Source organism: Strigops habroptila, chromosome 9 (genome assembly GCF_004027225.2).
Source record: "Strigops habroptila isolate Jane chromosome 9, bStrHab1.2.pri, whole genome shotgun sequence".
NCBI classification, from domain to species: domain Eukaryota; kingdom Metazoa; phylum Chordata; class Aves; order Psittaciformes; family Psittacidae; genus Strigops; species Strigops habroptila.
The window spans coordinates 8,214,986-8,236,420 of record NC_044285.2 but is presented as its reverse complement, the minus strand read 5'-3'; the positions used below and the strand labels follow the sequence as shown (position 1 = coordinate 8,236,420).

The 21,435-nt window shown below is 45.5% G+C and overlaps 1 protein-coding gene across 2 annotated transcripts in view; it reads right to left on the bottom strand.

Annotated features, from left to right (window-relative positions):
- Positions 1-21,136, bottom strand: part of ACAN (aggrecan) — a 49,438-nt gene extending 28,302 nt beyond the window's left edge. Inside the window, exons 1-2 of one of the 2 annotated variants that reach the window (XM_030498228.1) lie at positions 21,102-21,136; positions 20,743-21,000 (exon numbers count right to left, since the gene is read on the bottom strand). The gene's annotated coding sequence lies outside the window, so the exon portion shown is untranslated. Of the gene's footprint in view, positions 1-20,742 lie in introns of both variants that reach the window. The other variant, XM_030498229.1, reaches the window with a different exon arrangement.
- Positions 21,137-21,435: the final 299 nt, after the last annotated feature.

Genomic DNA, 21,435 nt, shown 5'->3' with positions numbered 1-21,435 from the left:
AAGCGCCTTCTGCTCAACAGTAGGCAAGGAGAATTGGAAACACCATCTGCTATGGATAAACAGTCTGAAATCTTCTTGGCTAAACAGCCATACCCAAGAGTCCTTAAAGAGCTGGATGAGTAAATTGCTGGCCCACTGATATTCATTTATAATCTGTGCTGGATCACTGGGGCAGGTCCCAAATACTGAAACACTGTGCCAATAATCAGCCAAGATATACAATGCTGAGCCTCAAATACAACGCTAGTTTGATTGACATAAATTCCAGGCAAAATAATGGAAAAATCAGATACAGGCTTCAATTCTTAAGCACCAAGGAAGAGGTGTAATATTAATCTTAGCTGAGGCACTTGTATATAAAACAGGTGCTTCCAAACTTGATTTTATTAGTTGGCATGATTCTAAGTTTGATAAAGCTGCCTGCATGTCTGTAACATCATGTAATCAGATTTGGTAAGGTTTGACTTTCACAGGGTTCCATGATATGAAGATATACAATGTCAGTAGTATATACATTAAAATGGCTCAGCAGAAGCCTAGCGGGCAGGTCTCTAGAAGAAGCCATCTGAGGGACACCAACATTGAAGGAGATACTTCTGTCGAGTGTCTACAGGGGTCAGTATTAGACCCAGTGTGTTTCCAATTAGACTGTATTTTATGAGAATCAGGTATAAAATCATGCAAGGGACACAGAACATGCCTGACAATGGGATCTCATGTCCTAGAAGACAGTCACTCAGAAGAGCTACTGCTATTATCCGACATAAAAACCCCCAGGAATACCTCTGTGCTTCGGTGGTAAGCAATGGGAATACTTTACACTCCTCCTGGTTGGCATGAGGATATCAGAAAAAGGTGGTGCAGAATATATCCACTAGCAAGGATCTGAGGAAATGCTTTATGAGGGGAGACTACGAAGTCTGAATGTGATTATTGTAACAATAAAGAAAGAAAGCCTGAGAAGTTGCTAACAGTGCACAAATATTGTTTCAAGCAGAAGCTGCTGGTGCTAAAGGGGCCTTTAATCTAACAGAAAGTCATCAACAGAACTAATAGCTGGGAGCCACATGTCAAGTAAACTCGCATGGGAAACAAAGCCCACATTTTGCACAGGGGTGATGGATCATTGGAACTCATACTAAGGGAAGCAATGGAGTTTCTATCCCTCAGTAGCTTCAAATTCAGACTTGAAGGCTTCTTTGGAAGGTAACACTTAGGCAAATGCAAGTTGATGGGCTTAGTACAGAGGTAGCTGGTGAAGTTTAAAGATACATTCACAGATCAGCCCAGAATTGTCCCTTCTGACATTAAAATTCATGACCACGAACATATCAACATTTCAATCTCTGCTCTTGTGTTATTCATCTTGTCTGGCTCTAGGCAGTACAAAGAATCACGTTTATGAATATCACACACATTTTTTACCTGTCTTGAAGGATCTAAGGCAAAAAGGCATCCTGTAAAATTAAATCCTTTCCCTGCTCAATCTCAGCCAGCCATGCCTGAAGTGCACACAGGCAATGCATCTCTTTGCTCTGAGTCAGGCAGGGAGAAAGGGATTTGGGGGTAAGCTGCCAGTAGAAGAGAAGGAAAAGGGCTCAACCTGTGTTTTGGGGAGAATCTCCAGGTTACAGACCAGTCACTGCTAACACATGAGGCACTGCAGAAAACTTGAGGCAGACACATCTTCTGTGTTTTGTCATATCTTTAAGTTTTGGAGTGAAAGTGAAGTCCGCTCTCTGAAGCATATTCTTGTTTAGTTAGAGGAACGCTTCCTACAAGAACAAATAACTGGGACTGTGCATTCAGAGCCTCCTCGAGCAGGTCACTGCTTTCACTGTGTGACTGAGGACTGTCTCTGGAATGAGGCTGTGGGGTGGGCTCAGATTATCTCTACTTGTACCATCCCAATGGATCCATTCCAGTGGATATTCTCCATTTTCATCCTCTGGATAAAAGGAGAAATAGGAAAGCAATGATCACACAAGTCCTGGGAGCACGGGGAGACCCTGCAGGGCAGAAGGTGCTTGGAGGGGATTCAAGTAGAGGACACTCTTCTAGCCATTAGTAACTAAGTCTTTAGTCATGATACCTGAACACTAAATAGATCTTACTTCTCCAGGCTCCTTAGATCAAGCAGCTTTCAGACAGCTCTGCATTTTGCCAGAATCCGAGCAAGCCGAACAGCCCTGTGTGCCGTGAGATACACTCAGCTAAGAGTGGCAGGCAGCTTTAGATCCAGATTACCTACTAAAGAACAGAAACATCCTAGAGCATGGAAACAGAGTTGTTTAAATATAATGGAAGCTGGCTGACTGAAAAGATCTTTAGGGTCTGTGCCTAAACTGGTATTGTTCAGAGTCCCACACAGTTGTTATTTCTGTGTACACTGGCAGTGGGTAGGAGGAAAGCAGGTTCATCTGCCCATCAGTTAGACATCACAGAACAAAATGCTCTAAATAGAGGAAATCTGACTTTGTCCCAAAAGCTAACACAATCTCATGTACTCCTAGTCATATTCGAACTTTATGCTGATCTTCCATGAGGAAAAATAGCCTCATATGGTAACAGCTGTGACCAGCAGCATCTTTGCAGTTTCGTTTAGCTGTGGAGAAAAACACTCCAAGCTCCTATTATCCCACAAAAGCCCAGAGGCAATGGATCTTCCTTGTGAGCAGCAGTTAAGCAAATCACAGTAACAATGTTTTGGGTGTATTCTGCGAAAGTGTTGACTCCCTGCCAGTAAGAAACCCAACCTACTCCTCAGGGTGCTGTTTGCAATGTTGATCTCCATTTTTCATTCCCTTAAAGCATGCCAAAGAGATCTAACCCTGAGTCTGCACTCAGCTCTGGTCGGGATTCACTATGCTGGGAATGCCTTTGATTAAAGTCCTGTTGTTACAGCAGTGGTTCCATGCTGCAATACTTCTACACCGTGTTGTCTCTAGTGGGATGTCCAAGCACATGGTAATGAGCAAACAGCTGCTTGAAGAATCAGTTCTGGAAGTAAGTCAAGACAGAGGTCTGCCTGAGCAGACATGGATAGTGCAGATGATGGAGACCTGCTCTGTCTAGCCAAGGGACTGGGGAGGTTGCTCCTCTCATTCTAAAGCAACATCTAGAATGGATTATATAGTGCATACCTCAAAACTAACAATCCCTCTCCCCTATCAGAGAAAAGGAGGGTGATTAGCTCAAATGTAGATGTTGTCTCTACAGAGGTTAAATGAGCTGTGCCCAATGAGCATGAAGGTACAGTTCAGTGTATGGGAGAACCAACCTGGAGCAGTGTGGGCTTTCGGAGATGGGATCTGGTACATAGGAAAAGCTTTTGGGGATAAGGAAGTGCCTGAGCTGTACAACTAAGTAAAAGAAGAGTAAAGCCTGGAGCAGGCTAAGTAGCGTCAGGAACATCCCTTGTTCAGCATCTTACTGATTGGCCCTCAACTGTACCTGGATGACTAAGGAGAGAGGTGGACATGAGCAACATGTTGGTAGAGACGTTGACTGTATCTCCATGTCATAAATAACACAGGCCTCTTCATTTGACTACTTTTTTTGGGGGGAAAACACTGAAGTATCCTGCCTACTAGAAAAAGGTGAACTACCAAACCCACAGGAGCTACCAGATCACTGCTGACAAACTTCAATTCACCTGCAGAGTCCTTATCTTCTAGAAGAAAAAGTCACCTGGAAGAGAAGTTCTGCAGACACTTTGGTGCAGGTCTTCCTGGGGAGCATTGTCTAAGGTAGGGACAATCCTCTCAGTAGGGAGGGACTATTTCTTGCAGCACTGAGCCCTACACACAAGCAGCAACCATCAAAGAAGAGATGAATGCTCCATCCCTGGCAGTGTTCAAGGCCAGGTTGGACAGAGCCGTGGGCGACATGGCCTCGGGTGAGGTGTCCCTGCCCATGGCACGGGGGTTGGAACTAGATGATCTTAAAGTCCTTTCCAACCCTAACTATTCTATGTTTTCGGCAAGGTCCACGCTACAGAAACACCTTCCAGCCCTGCAGCAAATGGAGTTTTGCTCTTGCTGAGAGAACAGCTGAAGCAGGCAGCTTTTGTAGCGAGAAGAGAGCAGGAGATAGGACAAGTTACACAAGGTCACAGCTATGCCTCTGCATCAGAATAATTGTCCCTGTGCAGGGTACCAAACAGTCTGGAGGGAGAAGAATCCAACCAAGCTACCACAGAAATCCCAGCCATCCTACCTTCTCTAACCAGTGACCAAGACAGAAACAAAACCCTCTCCAATTCAGCTCGGGATAGGGAGAATTCAGGGAAAAGCTCTTGCCTTTCCAAAAAAGACAGAGTTGGGAAATGCTAGTAAGTTCCGGAGCTCTCCACCCCAGAGAACAACTGTCCCTTTCACTGGAGCTTATTGCCTCTTTATTTTATGCTTAAAGGCTGTGCTTCTGTATCTGGTTGTGTGCAGGCTGCCCTAAGTTGGCTGCATATAAATATGTTTATTTGAGAATCCAAGTGTGTGTGGAGGGAAGTGTGTACATATGTACAGACAGGTTTAATCCCTTCCTCTTCCAACCCTGTCCCCACGTTTTGAAAGGGCTGAAGAACCTGGAGTGAGCAAGAAAGCGAAAAGTCACTACAGTGGAAGTCCGACAAAGTGCCTACACAGTAAGGCTATACAGTGGAAAATAGCCAGATGGCCCATTTGCAGCACAGTCTAACTTGTTTGCTTGCTGGAAAGCATTTTCTGTCCTAGTCTATTTTAATTGAGCCCCATCTGCAGTTTCTCCTGTGGCCTTTGCTTGTTCCAGACCATGTTAATTACCCTTGTTGCAATTAAATTTATTCTCATCACCCTTAATCCTGCTGTTGTCTTTTGTTTTTTTCCCTTTTGGAAGGGGCGGATGGGTCATTCTGAGCTTCCTTGTTTCTCAATTTTGGAAGACCTTTAATACACTTACATACTGTTTCTGGCAGCTAGGAAAATGCCACTCATTGCCTAGAAGATATGCCTGGGCATAAAGTATTTCCAAAGACAATATTTCCTTTAAAATTGGGGATGTAAAGAGGCTCCTGAACAACAGTTAAAACCAGCACTACTCATTTAGCCTTGGATTCCCTCTCTTCAACTGGTTTTCCATCCCCAGTTTGTTCCCCATCAGGAAACAGACCTTAGTTTCTCTAAGGCACATGGTCATCTCCACCCGGCCTTATTTCAGCACTATGATTTGCAGGCTCCAGCACTGGAGACCAAGGGTTTGATGAGGTCTGAGGAGACACCATCACCAGCAGGGACGTTTAGACACCATGTCCCATGCCCTTGGAGGCTTTGGAGTCGAATGGTGGTTTCTCCTCTCCTGTGTAAAACTACAGACCGTTCCTGCATGATCTCCACAAACAAACACTTTATTGTCCCTCTGCATGTTCCCAGCCTCTGTGCAGGACTGAGAGCTTTTCTGTTAAAAACCTCAGCCTGGTCCAGGAAATGGGAGGGAAGGAAAAGGGGGGGAAAAGTGAGGGGGGTGGGCAAAATCAGTTTTATTTTTTCTTCTTCTTTTTTTAAATAAGGCAAACTTTGGAACCGAAATATGGCAATAAATGCACTCCTGTGATTTTTCATGTTTTTTCAGCTGTAAAGAAAATAGGAGAAATATTCCATTCTGTCTGGCTTCCAAACCATTCTGAGAGTAAGGTCTTTATGTACAGAGCAGCTTGGATGCTGCTCCCGCCTGCTCTGTTACTGAAACCATCCCTGCAACAATAAAGTCCTTTTTTCCTCAATCAGAAAGACTCATGGCACCAACTGCTCAGATATTTTGTTATCAGGGGATGTAGTCCTCCACATGCTGACAGTCCTGCAGCATTGGCTGTCTGGATCACTACAGGACGTGGCAAACTGATGGCACCAAGGCATCTTTAGTGCATAAGGCACAAAACAGAGAACAGTTATTCAAGACTGGGAATAATGTCAGGTTTCAGCTCAAGCCTCAGCTGGCTCCTGTCCTCAAGCACCCCTTGCTACTGCAAGCATGAATATGGTCAGATACAGCTCTACTAAGGCACCCTGGTGATGCTATTCAGCGTGCCCCTGAGCCATAATGTGTAGTCCAGAGCTCCTCTCTGTCCTCCTCCACAAAGAGCCAAAGCCAACTGGACCTGTAATTCTGTTTCTGTGCTCACCATTTTCAGTGTCTTTGTGACTTTTCTTTCAATGAAAGAATAGCAGTCTGTTATAATTTGACTGTTTATCTAATTATATTGCACATACGCTACAGGAAAAGCCAAAATACCCAAACATGTATGAACATGCTTTGCAATACACAAGATGCCACAGGAAATCTTAGCAAAACTAAAGTCATATTCTAGGTTCAGTTAGTGATCCAAGCTCAGATATGTGGTCTGGAATAAACGTCCTACTGAACTCAAGCAGCTTTATAAGCATTTATCTCTTTTCTGCTATCTACCACAGAACTGCTCTCGTTCTCCCCTGATTTACACTGGTTTTATATTACATCTCCATTAACTTCAGCAGCATTTCTCTCTTTCCTTTCTTTTTCCCCACTCTGAGGTATCAGAAGCAAGCTAAGCACACAGGTTCCAGAACAGCAGAAACCCATACCAGCGGCCACCCGAAAACTATCTCTCTTGCAGGAAACCCAGAACTGCCTGTTCACTACAACACACCCAGCAGTAATTTTCCTACTCTTCAAGGACAGAGAAGCTGCAAAATGCCCATCATGGCAAGCAGATGACAGCCTGAGCCTTTCATGGAAGGTGTGGGATCAGCACCAAAACCTGAGCTGCCATGGCTCTGAGCATCTGCTCAATATGGATAGCAAAAGCCACATTCAAATAGCCCCTAGAGCCTCTGAATTCAAGGGAACAACGAACTTTTGAGACTAGTTGAAGCTCGCACTCAAAATGCTCTCTACTCCAAGGGGAGAGAAAAAGACTTCTAAAGAGCAATTCATCTCCTTATGAAACAGTTGTCTCAGTTGAGAACCTTTAAAGAGTGGTTCAGCCATTTCTCCGTTGGCTGGTAAGGGAGCCTGGAGCACTGCTAGACATTCAACTTTTAGAAATGGCAGGGTGATCATGCACTTCATAAAGCCTCCTTATATCCTGGATTTTTTTAATGCACAACAGTCAGGTTTAATTGGGATCTATCCCTTCACTTAGGATAGGAAGGGTTTCATCTACTCTAAGCAATGCAACTTAGAAATCTCTCTCCTCCAGGATATGCCATCTCTGGAAATGACTATCATCCATTACCCTTCTTTGGTAGCAAGAGGCAGGTAAAAAATTATATCCCAGGTAAAGGAAGTAACAATCTACACTTGTTTTCTGCAGCTGCTGTCAGCCTTGAGCAAAGGTCCCCTAGACACAGGGAGGAAACCCACCAAAACACAAAAGAAGAGAAGCCAGATCCTCCCCGGATGGCAAGTGGGAAGATGGCAGCTTGGGCCATGAGCCGAGGAAGTCGAGAACAAGCCCTTGAAGTGATAACTCTTTCCATTCAAGTTCAGTGAATTACTATAGAACTCTCTGAGAAATAGGAAAGCTGCTGCTTCTGTGTACCTTGGATCCAAGCTACCTAGGACCAGTACAGAGCAAGTAGAAAGAAAAGACTGAGGGACCTGGAAAACCCTCCTTCCATTAACATGGTATGACCTCTCTAAATCAGCACATAACTACCTGCTCCATCAGCTAAACAGGCAGGTAGGTCCTCTGCAGACGGGTAAAGCCCAGCTGGCTGACAGCAGCTGCTTGCCCAGTTGGGGATGGCCCATTACTCTGCTGGAGTGTGTGAACAATGCACAGGCTGCACTGAGGATCTTCATTGGTGCAGAATGTTATTTTTCACTTGTGCAAAGAACCAGCCTTAAAAATGAGAAAACATCCCTTTTTGGCTGCAAAACGAGATGCAAACATGACTACAGAGAAGCATAGAGCTGGCAGAAGATGGACATCTTCAGCCTGGCTTCCCTTATGCTCCGAACCAGCTCAGCCCTCCAGAAAACCTGTTTTAATACAGAAACCATAGGCACAGAGATGTAAGACTTCATTGACTTTGCTGGTTACTGCCCACTTCTGATATCCATTAATACTCTGCTACCCCAAAAATTGCCTTGGATGCAATATATGTGATCCTAAGAAGCGTGATGTGAAAGTCGCTTTCACCCGACGAGGCACTGGATGGGACTGGAAGAGACATCATGAAGCTGGTCCTTGTCAGCTTCACAGTGGTAAAGAGTTTTCCTCTTGCTGTGCTCCAGGTAGATGGAAAACACCATCCTGGCCTCGAAAGTCAACAAACTTAGAAGACTCAAGGAGAGAGCCACAAGACCATGTGCACGGCTGAAGGGCCTCTGTAATAACTGCATATTTAAATCATGCTAATGACATGCAGTGTGACCACATTTCTGGTTGCTGTCAGTCATGTGTAATATTGTGCATAACCTTGGTTTGCATTAGTGTACCTTCATGTGGATAGGCGTCTCTTCAAAGATACAAAGCCTCCAGCAACCTCTTGCTAAGGACATGTTCTACTCACGTGCTACCTGCATCGTGCTACACCGTGATCCCTGGGGAGGCTGTCCATGCTGGGAATACACACAGTTGGCAATACTAAACATCCTCATACTGTCACAGCTTGGATGCAAAAGATAGGTGAGCAATCACATCCTATCTGGCCTTTTTATTACCAAGTAGAGCATGCTGCTGGTGCTTCACAGCAGTAAAAGCAACCTTCCACCCAGCCCAGAGGAAGAGCTTCCAGCTTCATCACAGTCTCAGTATCTGCCTCTTTTTCTCCCCATTTTCTCTTTCCAAAGTTGGCACCTGAAAGTTTTCTCTGCATTAATTCCAGACATTGTGCAAACACTGCGCTTAGATTTACTTAAATGAGGCTGTTTCAGCCCCAGCTTTCCTCCTGAGTAGATTTCCTGTCTCATAAATTCAAGACATGCACAGTTTAGCTTTGCTCGGAAGATGGAATCTTGACTCGATCCCCCCTTTGGGGTGACCTGGAAGATAAAAGGGCAAATGGCATGGGAGAGGGCCTGGGACTTTCTGGCTACTGGCTGGAAAGGGGGGAGACATCCTACCATGTGCTGTTCAGGAGGTAGTACCAGTGGTCCAAGCAAGCATTACTACCTGACACAAACACTCTGCAATATTTGAAATCTACCAAACTCTTGGCACTTGTTTTTTCCTTCTTAACCCCAAAAGACAGAGAAGCATCTTTTCCTACCGAGCACATCACTGGCATTTTCATTGGAGAAGCAAGGGATTACTATGCTCTCCTGTTTCCAGATACGCAAACTATTTGTGACTCCTCAGAAATGCACTTGCACATCAAACTTTCATGTGCACCTCTTGTGCAGGCAAGCAGAGAGAGTCTCCTAGGAGGAAAAGAGCTTTTCTTCTCAAGCCTCTAGTCACTAGAACTTCGGATTATCATCAGTGTGAACCCCCTGCCATAATGCAAGTGTGGATTTTGATGCTGTCGCTGAAGGATCTCACACACTTTGGTGTCTGAAGAAGGGTCTGTAAAAAAACAGAGCAGGTTTTCAAAGCTGTCTGCTGTCTGGGGCTGATATAATGAACCTCAATTATGGAGGTACTGGGCTGGCTTTGCCTTCCAGTTTACAGAGACAGCACACAGCATAAACAGAGGCCACAGACTTCATATTCAGACTATAATGAGGGTTTGGCTGTGTTGAGGAAGACTCTCCTACTTCTCAGTTTCCTTTGCCAGCAAACCTCTGACCACCAGACTGAGCACAAACCAGCCATGCCAGCTTGTACTAATCTAGGAGATTGAATGGTACAGGAAGGATTAAGAAAGAGAAGCAGCTTTTCACTCCCATCTCTGGTTCTAGGAAAGCTTAATCAATGGCTTGGCACTGCACCCCTGAAACCACCTCATGCATGCCAGCAGGGGAATGGTTTGCTGTCTCCTCTCATTTCCTCCTAGGCCAGCTCTCCCAGCCCACTTTTTTCCCCTCTTGACAGCTTTAGCAGTGGTGGAAGATTACATGAACATCATACTCCCCTCACTTCCCTTCCAGGGACTGACTTGCAGCAGGCGGATGCTGAGCAGGAGCAGTGGCCACGGCTGTTGTCTACCAGTACAAAGCAGGGGCTTCCCTGTGTGTGGAGGGTTTAAGGCCCTTTTCAAGTCTCACCAGGCTCTCTCTTCTTTCAGGTTTTTCCTTTATATTCATCACCAGTCACCCCCCAGCCAGTGCCATCTTACAGCACCCGGCAGCTCTGCATCCCTGTACAATTCTTTCCTTTTTTACATGCTCAAAGTGTTCATGTACCAGGAGACTGTTCTGGCACTCAGGGCACTCTTCCCTCTTCGCCAAGACACACAGTGTGTATTTAACTCAATTTAACAGGCTCAGTCAATAAGTTCCCTGTTTATTTTAATGTTGCTCCATTCCTTTTGGGGGATGGAGGTACCTCAAAGCACAGTCAACTGCCCTGTCCTGCACCAGTTGTTCCAAGGGGATTTTGCCATGGTGGGAACACTGAAGGATGCTCAGCTCTCCTTGCTAGGAGCAGTACCATTGAGAATGGTCATTCATCCACTGCTTGTATTCACTTGCCAGGTCACTTTATCTGAACAGTAATTCCTGCCCTCGGTTCAGCCTGTTCTTTTCTTCTTGGGAAGAAACCAACAGGGACTCAAGGCAGAAAATAAATCTTTATCTTGTTTTTTTCTACTATAGTGATGCTTTTGAACCAAGCCAAATTGTACAGCAGAAAACAAAACCTGACAAGAAAGAAGATAACAACAAAACAGCTCACAAACAAGCTTGTTTTGGGCTTGCCACAGAGAAAGACCATCCATCAGAGACCTCAAAAGCTTTGAGTCCTACTTTATGAGACTGGCAGGGAGATGGAGGGAAGGAGCAAGGTGATGGAAAAGATGCCTCGGAAATTGTCTTCTTCTAGCCACTGGCCCCTCCATGGAGGTGGATTTTGGTCTCTGGGTGATGTATTCATCCACCCAGCAGAAAAGATAAGAGGACCCCTCTGCATAGGAGAGGCAATAAGTGGCAGAAGCATTTCAGCTCTCTGGCTGAGATGTCCATTTTGGGTTAGGCCAAAGCTTGCCCAAGAAAACACTTCAAACAAACACTTTCTATAACAAGCAACAAATGTAAAAGGATACATTTTTAATCATCAAGCCCATTGTTCAGTCTAAAGCTCAATCACAGCCTTTTGCCTTTTCCCAAAGGAGATCTCAGTGGTTCAGATAACTCTGCCCTGAAAGGTCTGTCCCTTTCATACGCAGTGAAACTAGCCTGAAGAGAAACACTGCACTTGAGAAACAGCCAAACTCTTTGACCTGAATGGATGTTACACAGCGAGAGAGCTTTCTCTCTGCATATACATGAATTTATAAGTGGGCTTATGTACAGAAGAGACTGTGATGTGACATTGAAAGAGAGAGCAAGGCTGAGACAATTAGCCTCTCCAAAATTAGCTTCAGTCTAGGGTCAATGAATGCATATCAATAATCTTTTCATTACAGCCCAGATCTCAGGGCTCCACTGAACTACCCCAGCACAAGCAGACAACAGTCCCTGCCTTAAAGGTCTTGCAATCCAGAAAGTATGCTGCTGACCAAACCCAGAGAGCCCAAAAGTGAATCTGGGGAGACCACGGGAATCCTGCATAAAACCAATGCTCTTATATGAAATATAAAATCATTCTGTGATGTGTAGACTGTGAAGGGAAAGAAATTCAACCTTAATATAAGCCACAGATGTTTGGAGAGCTACTGCTAAGCCCAAATCTACAGTTTGCTGAGTGAAGTCCATCTGTCATACCTTCAGAAAGAGAAAGCGAGGTATGAGGAAACCAAACCAGCAATTACATAGGAATACAAAGTTTTCTGAGAGGCAAATACATTCCTATGTATGAGATGTGGTTGAGGGAGAGTGCCAAAACATTGCCCAGTGTTTGGTGAAGAGCTCTGTAAGGGCAACAGAAAATGTTGTTTTTCCAGAGGTTCGTGGAAAGGCTTAAAACCAACAGCGCCTGCTTTTTGGAGAACAGAAAGGCACCAACACAGATCCCCTTGTAGGTAAAATAACTGCCTCGTAAAGTGTTTCAAACCTGCAAATACGGACCAGCATTGATGGAGGAGATGTGGGCTTTAAAATGGATCTTGGAGCATCCTACACTGGTATTTTAACTCAGACACACAACAATAGCAAGAGAAACTATATAAAAGTAAAATTTGTTTTATACTATTGGCATAAAAGACCAATTCAAAGGCAAGTAATAATTATGATCTATTTTAACCAAACTATCTTGTAATTCTTCCAGTAACGTGGGCAGGTAAATTATCTGGTGGCCAGATCCAGTTACCACTGAAATCAGTAGAAAAGGTGCCATTTATCTCTGAGGTTAGGAGCATTAAGCTGGAGTTCTAGTATTAAAACCTGCTCTAGACAAGTAACTGTTTGCAAGTCCTCAACAGAGAGCAGAGAGAGCTCTCAAAAGGAAGTTTAAATCCCCACAAGTCTGTACAAAGCACTTTGCTTTCAGACAGAAGAATCAATTCCATAAGACACTATAGCAAGGAAAATCCTGTTTGGCTTTTACACACAGTATGAGAACTGGATCTAACCATACATAACGTTTGGGCACTGTCTCAGAATTGTGGCAATTCTGTAGCTGCAACTAGAAAACCCATCACACCATTAATGCACATTGATCCACACCATTTAAATAAACTACACAACAGGAGCGATGTTCAGGAAAACTAGTTGACAGCTAAATGCTCAAACCAAAAACATTCTGTAACATTTAGGATGAGCATTCCTGCAAACATTGGTGTCATACTTTAAGTTAAAGATTTTTAATGTAAGTATTCTGGGAAGGTGAGGGGCTACAACTGATGCTTGTTCTGGCCATAAAGATTGGTCCATGCAGAGCCCAGGCTTGTCCAGCCAATGCTTAGGGCCTCTCAAGTGGGTAGCACTAAGGATGTTAAAAAGCTATGTTGGACATCCTCTCCCCTGTGGCTGTGCATGCAGTGCTTGGTCTCTGAAAGACTCAATGCAATCTCCTTCCTACCACAGGGATGTAGCAAAAGAGAAATTAAAAGTATAAGCAAGTATTTTTGAAAGCAAGAGAAACAGGCCCCACTGGTCATTAACAAAGTCAGCAGATGGCTTCTAAAATGAGCTTTAGGAGATCTCGAATACAAGTTTGGACACAACAGCAACACATACAGTGCACTCTCGTGAGATGCTGTGGAATCTCTTAGAACATCAAGGTTGTTCAGTAAAGCTCTAGTAGCCTGACAAATGGCCCATGGTATTTCAGAAACTAAAGATGGAAGCGGAGCGGGATACCTAATGGAATTTACAGAAGTGCTTCTCTGTCTTTGGGCTCCTCCAAAACGTGGTCTTGAGTCCCTTAAACCAGCTTCTGGAAAAGGACGTAATTGTGTAAGGGAGATAAATGCAATCAGCCGTCTGACTGTCTAATGACCTTGCTACCCAACCAGTTTCAAAATATTATTGTTTAATTACACCAACAGCACAGATGAGAGAGACACCTCTAATGGATAAGGTACTGCAGATCCACAGGAAAAGTCAGCCCTATTTGCAGAACAGTGAGCAATCCAGTTGAAGAATAGGAGAAATTGGACAGAAACTGTGCCAGGATTGAAGAGGAGGTGCCAACCAATGTATTTGAGTGCCTTCGCTTTCACCACTACACATAACGAAGGCATGAGTAAAGCTTCAGCATTACTCCGAGACTGCAGGATGAGAAAGCTGTTTCCATTTTAAGCTTGATCCTTTAACCTTCTTGTCTTTGATGCTAGACTGTGATTCTGAAGCTGCCAAAACAACCCCTTTCCAACAACACATGAACAGATGAGCTGCCACAGAGGATGCAGGGGGAGTGGAGGACCTTAGCACCTCAGGAAGAAAGGGCTGAGCATAACATTCATAAAGCACACAGATTTATGTTGGTTTGATGTGCTTATTCAAAGTAGGAGGCCAGTGGAAAGTGTATGAAACTGGCCAAAACAAGAGAAGTGATGTAGTCTGTGTGGATTGAAAAGCTGGAACAGGGGCTTGTGTTAGCTAACGCATCTCTGCTTTCCAGTGCTCTCAGCTGATCTTGGAGATACCACCTCTGCTTACAAACCTTAAAGGAGAACATCAGGTAGGGCTAGCAGAAGGAAGGGCAGAAACTCTTACCTCTTTGAAACAAGGTCTCAAGGGGAAAATACACAGTTTGCCTAATGGAGAATGTAGATGAGGGGCACTTGCTCTAATTTCTTCCAGGTAAATATCACTAGGTACTATAGACAGAGCTGGCTGTCACCTGGGTAAGCATCATGCTGTGGCAGCATGATATCCAACAGAGGCCAGCTCACCTGAGAGCCTATCTCACTTCTCAGAAAGGTTTTGTAGCCCACACTCGGTGCTGTCTTGGTCAGAGTGGTGATGGTGCCTGGACTAGCTAATCCAAAGTTACCTTGGGTGCGTTAGGGAGAGCTGGAAGCACAACACTGAAGATGAGCTGAAATGAAGATCATGGTTGACTCTGAGATCTTTGTGCCTCTAACCCACGTGCTAGCCTGGATACAGCAAGAGAATGGCTCAAACCAGCATTCACATACTTCAGAAAGGTATGAAGGAAGGTATGCATGCCCATTGGAGTACCAATGGGAATAATCTTGCAGATGAAATGCGTATGACACTGCACAGAGCTGTAGGGACATGCTAAGGTTGGTCTGGAGCATTTCAAAATGCTGGGCAGGTTCAAAGCTGAACAATAAGCGCAATGAAGAACTTTCTGCTAAACATGATTCAACATTATTGGTGGTGGTGTGTCATTTCATGCTGTCCTATAACAGGCAGGAAAGCAGACGTTGAGACTAGAAGGTGATCTCTACTGTTAGCTAGAGTCAAGTGGGGTTTTTTAGGAGGCAAGCAGCAGGGAATCTGGCAACAGCGAAGGGACAAGAATTTTACCTTGCCTCTGGCAAAGCAGCTCCTGATCATGAAAGACACCATGAAGGGTCAAGATCCCATGGGCTAGCTGGCTAAGCAAAGGGGTGACCCCCTTTCCTGCTGACACGCAGTGATGGTTGCAGGATAGCTCCATCTCTGTGGTTGCTGACCACCCTGCTTTTTGAGAGAAGGCCCAAGTAACAGTGCCAGAGGGCTGAGCTGGGAGCCCAGCATCCCCCAATGCACAGCTCTGCTGTGTTATCCAATGCCAGTGTAGTAAGCAGCATTAGCAGACTAAGTACCCTGCAGCCTGACGGTATCACTTACATACCAATTACTACAAGGCAGCAGGGTATTATTTATACAATAAGTGCTATATACAACTGCAGGGTAATATTTAGAGGGCAAATACTACAGAGGGAAAGGCTGCAATTTGTTCTGCGGTAGCAGGATGTTCTGTGCACTCCAAAGTACTGAGCAGGATTAGGGTGACACTTACATACCAACTACTGTATGAAGACAGGGTATTATTTGAGCCCCAGATACAATGGTAGGGAAAGAGTATTATTTACAAACCAGACTGAATGCAATAGCAGCAGTGGCAGTAGCTGCATGGTATAATTTACATCAGAGGAAAAGACATCATCTGCAGACCAGTTATTACAGAATGGGAGGGTATTCGTTATGGTACAGCACTGAAGAATGACTTTGAAGCCGAGCGCTATAGAGGTACAGGGTATTACTTATACACCAAACACCATACAAACTATTTTTTCTGGGGTAAGTAACAGTGACAGTTCATCATTTATACGAAAGCCATCCTATAATTTCCAATATGTGAACTACATGGTTATTTCAACCTTGAAGCTGTGGTACAGATGATGTAATGTTAATTACACTTAGATCTACAGCTGCTGTGCCACAGGACTGCTAAGCCAGAGTAATCTTCTGAAGTCAATAGCTGTGTGCCAGCAAAACTACTGGATATGCCCCTGCCCTGCGCAAAGCCCGCGGTGCCTGGGGATTTCCAGGGTTGTGGAGGGTATTTATCCCTGGCCCTGCGCAGGATCCCAGCAGGAGCAGCAGGGTTTTGCTGTGGATTACAGGTTATTCAATCAGCAGCACAGCGGCTGGAGGTGTGAGTGATGGATGGGAGCTCCAGCTGGAAGGGATCAGCACTGTCATTGTCACCTGCTTATCAGCTGCTGACCTCTGCATTTTCCTTACACACCTTTTCCCTCCAGTCTGTGATCTAACCTGAGCCAGGAGATGTTCCTTGGTTATTTCTTGTTAGTTTCTCCTACGGGTTTTTTTATTCTGTCAAATTATTCCTGTTTAAATTTCTCACCTATTAAGCCAAATCTGTATCTCCTGCAGCCTTCACAGGCAATTCCTTCTCTTCACAGACAGTTCCTTCTATCCTTCAGTGGTTTTCTACACTGCTGCTAATAAAGTGCCCAAGTCCTCTACCCAGTGCTAACCAAGGGCATTGGAGAAGCCAAAGGCACGTGGAAATTGCCAGACTAGATGAAACCAATGGTGTGTTCAGGCCAGTATCCTGTCTTGGACAAGACGTATATCACCAGCTTCAGAGCAAAGTTCTCATCATTGAAAAATAGGGAATAAATTGCTGAGGAGGAAGTTTCTTTTAACACTAGGCATTTAGTGGTTACCTAATGCCTCGAAGCATGAGTATTTACATTCCATATTCTCCCGCTAATGTAAGCTAGGTTTATTGGGCATGGCTTAATAGACAGTTTTACTCCTCTCAGGCCTAACCCATGAGCACTACACTGCCAGAAGACATTTCCTGCCTGATCACTTCATCCCTATGATAAGACGTGGTTTCTCTTGCAGATGCCCTTTTGTCTTGTGTTGTCTGATGTGGCCTCTGTTGAAGCAAGTGCCTTTCCTCAGGGATCTGCCCTGCCCTTTGCTGGGCACAGAGGAAGTCTGAGTTCATCTCCTTCCACCCCTGTGCACCGCCAAGGGGTGTCAGAAGATCCCTGGCTCCCAGGTAGTTCCCTGGTAACATGGTGGCAATCAGGACTATCCCTGTATTCAATGTTCATCCAGTGCCTCACTGTTCATAGCAAGTACATTTGTCAGGTTAAACCACACAGACCTGCCCCTCCTGGGACATCCCATCACTCAACTTCTTCACAGCAATCAGTGTTCATTTCCATCATAAGCCTCCACACTCTCAGAACACAGTGACAACCTGGGGGGAACTAAGCAGCGGCGTAGGATTCTTCACTTGAGTTAGTTCTGTGTCTGCCAAAGTTCCCACTATTTCAACTGACTCGGGTGTCCTCTGGCTTGCACTGGGGTTTGTAGAAAAGCCATGAGCTGCCATGCCTTGGTTGATATAAAGAGCAACTACAAAGGTGAAAACCCAGATGATTATACTTGTCAGAGGTCTCCCACACCCCTGCTTTCATCTCTTGCTCCCTTCTCTCAGCAGAGTCTTTTCTGTGCCTTTTGCTCTGTCCTCCCCTCCAGCTCCCAAGCACAGCCAGGTTTCCTCCTCAGCCAGCCTCAGGGAAAGGCAGAAACCCACAGGCAAAGCCAGCTCCCAGGCTACTTCCATGGAGCTTATGCAGCAGGAATCTGGCAGCTTCTGGACCTTGCTGCATGGTCAGTGTGCCCAACTCACATCATCTCCCTTATCCTTGCTTGGTTGCAGGGGCCATGACATGGCTCCAGCTGCCTCCATCAATGGATTGAAGCCATTGGGAGCATTAGATCACTGAAGCCGATTGCACAGTGGTTGAGCTTGTAAAGCGGGGGAAGGAAATTGGAGCAAGGAGGTCCATAGGCTGCTACTTAACACCTCGGGGCATTTCAACAGCTAAAGCACATGGAGGCTCTTGGGGTACCCAAGTCAGATGATGTTGGTGTTTCTCATCCTTCCCTCCACCCTTCTGCTTTGTATGGAGCAACATCAGAGAGGGGGAACATCATGCAAGAGAGAAATGGAAATTTCCCTTAAAAAGGGAAAACCCAACGAAAAGCACAGGGAAGAAAAAAAAAATCCCCGTGTCTCAAAAAAGGCTGCGTGGGGAGCACGACAAAACCCCTGCCTACTCATCAGCCCAACAAAAAGCTGCTTTAGATTTATACTGTGAGCCCATTGAGAGGGAGGGGAGGCAGTGCTCACACACCCGCCCTTGTGCACACAGGCAGAGCCCGCAGACCTGCCCCGCGCACACAGGCTGAGCTGTTCTGCCCTCTCACAAGGAAGCACTGAGTTTTTAAAAGTAAACTGTAAGGTTTCCGTTGTTGCACTGGGCTCAAGGATTTCTTAGGGTTTTTTTTTTTTTCTAAGCCTATAACAGCTCCCTCTCTTTGCTGTGTCTCTCTCTTTCACTCTTTAAACAGCCCCGGCTGCTCTGGGCTGCTCGGCAGCCGTCGCGCGCTGGCTCCGTATGTGGTCCAGCGCCGCTATGAACACGGCTTTTGTTGCTGCTGCTGGGAAGCTGCCTGAGAAGCTGCACACACAGCCCGGCTTGTTTCACACGTGGAGGCTGCAGCGGGCTCGAGGGGGTGGAAAGGAGGAGGAGGAGGAAGAGAGCGGCTTGGGGAAAGTTGTCTTGTGGTAGAGCAGACGTCCCACCACTGGCAAGGGAAAGCGGGATGCAAGGAGACAGAGGAGGATGGAAAAGATGTCTCAGGCAGCTAAGAAAGGTCCTGTTGACTTTTAAAGTGGGACCAGTTGGCCCTACACCAGCCCACTGTAAGTCAGGCAATGAAGTCACTGGATGTGAGCAACTTACGTTTGCCCAGAGAGAGAAGAGGAGAGAAAATAGCAATAACGGAGTGGATTTTGGAGTCCCCAGGGTTTCTGACTATTATGCGCACCCCTGTGTGATATCAGAGCACTGAACAACAGTCTGGTCTCTCTTCTCATTTACACATTCATTCATTCATTTCTGTCTTTTAAGTGTTGCCATTCATCCTCTTCACTGCTAAACCCCTTAATGTTCCTCACTAATTAGGTAGTATTTTACAGTGATGAGCTGCTGTTTGCTCTGACAGCTCTAAGTCTGCTGAACTTCATTTAAGATGCTCTTTTCCTCAGTAGGTTTTTCCCTCTGTCTCTTTCATGCCTCAATTCCCTATCTCGTTGGCTCTCTTCGCCTATCCATCCTCCAGCCCTCGTGCTGCTGTCAAACATTGCTGCTGTACATGGAGGCGATTATAGGAAACATTAAACAGCAGTTCAAGCGGAACAGATGGAGTTTTTCTCCCCAGATCGTTCAGGCAGCTGTAAGCCCTCAGCCAGCACAGGTACATCTCCAGCCCGCACCCCCTGCCCCATCCAGCCATGGTGGGAGGTGATGCCACCTCTTTCTGCACTGACAGCAACACGAAACATCTCAGAAAGGGCCAACATCTCCCCTTTGACCCATCGGGTGGATACAGTCTCTTGAAACCAGCAGGAAAATATAACATCAAACAACCAATGCAAAGAATCAAATAGTTCAGCTTCCAAAGGCACACGAGATTCAAAAACCCACCAAACCCAGTCCCTGAATCACCAGCCCCTCTGCCCATCCAACATCTTGTATCGGGAGCTTATAGAAGAAAACCAAAGTAGTGAGGAATGCTAAAAAATTCTGCTCTCCCAACTATTCCACTGTGGGATGTTCCCCCCTTTCCACATCTGGCAAAGTTATTTTAGAAAGCTAGGAAAGCTTTTCAGACCGAAGTTTTTTTGGCTAAACCACTCTAAAGGGAAAGGTTAGAATGCATTGCTTTCTGCTACATGCCGAGGCTTATTTGGAACAGGGTTTAAATGAAAAGTCTTTAAAGGTAGTAGATTAATGAAACGACAAAATTTCTGATACAGATTCTGAAAATTACAGCCTTTTTTGCTGCGTCCACTTCTGCAGAAGAGCTCAGCTCCCTGAAAACCGTTGCTATAAATATGCTTCATCTGCAAATGGCTTCGGAAAGAGGGCAGGTACTGAGTAACGCCTGAAGCAGCTAACTGGAAATAACCCAGGAGACTCTGCCAACCACCAGTCCCTGCCATCCCCATGCAAGGGAAGCGCTGTCAAACCCTCCAGCATCCAGACTCTTTTCATTCTCTTTTGAACTTGTCAGCCCCAACAGAGCTTAACACCCCTTTAGCTCAGAGATCACCCTATAGCAAAGCAATGGTACTGATCAAAGCAATAACCATGAAAAACCCCACAGCCATTTAGGACACTTGCAACAAATCATCAGCCTCCTTCCTCAGTGCTCAGAAAGAGGATCAGACACATCACCAGGGCTCGAGCGGTAGCTGAAATCCATTGCAAAGAAACACCAATGGGTTGGAGGGTCTTTTGGAGAGGGGGAACAGGGGTAACCCTGTCTCTGCTCTCCCACCTCGTAGTTTGGGCTATAGGATCTCTTCAGCTGGTGGCTGGCTTTTTCTCCCTTCCCCAAGGCAACTAATAAACTTGACACACAGTCGTCGCCTCCTGCTACAGGTTTGCTCCCTGTAATGGGTAGGTTGCTCATGAGGACCATCACACCAAGCAGCGCTCCAGGCATAGGCTCCCTGCTCACAGCACACTGCTTGCGGAAGGGAAACTCCATGGAGAAACTCGGGCTCAACCAGTTTACAACTTCTCTCACATTTCCCTGCTGGTTGCTCACCAGGGAAACAACCAATCCACTGACTGAGAGCTCACATCTTTAGAGCACTGAGGAAAGGCACGGGGAAGTTAAGGAAAAAGATACCAAAGAGAGAGGAAGGAGGAAAGTGCAACACCTTACCTTTAACAGTTCAGTGCAGTGCTTCCAGAATCTAAGTCCCATACACCTGGCAGAGAAACGAGGTCTTTTTCAGCGTTCAAGAAGGAAAGAGCTTGTCACTTCTTGCTATTACTGTATGTCTTCTTCACAATCTCCAGATGAGTTTTCCTGCCTTTCTTCTTTTCTTTCCCTGGTTCCCCAGAAGAAATCAAAATTCCCTGTGTGGTATTTCAGGTCCTTTCAGGCAGTGGCAGCAGCAGCAGGCTCGAAGAGTAAGTACTGTGTGTGAATGGCAAAAAAGAGAGAGAGGGTTTCAAACCACGTTAGCTGCCACTGGCTGCAAGAGAGACCATCAAACTCCTGTCAGCCTCCTTAGATACCTCTTGAAGAGCTGGCAAACTAAGTGTATTGGATCCTCCTCTGGATTTTAGAGTAAAGGTAGGCAGGCATCCAGGGGGCAGGGGGAAATAGGAGGGCTTATGGACAGAAAAGGAAGCCCAGCCTCTTGGAAAGAAGGAAAAAAAAAAACCCAACCCAGAAAAGAAAAGAAAGGGGAGAAAAAAAAATTACAAAAAAAGAATACTGTAAATGGAGAAAGCTGAATGGGGAGTGGGGGATTAAATTTAGCCCTCTGGTTTGGAAGCAAACTGGCTGGAGCACCACAAGTGGTTGAGAAAAAAGAAATAGTTTATGTAATAAAAAGAGAACGTGGTT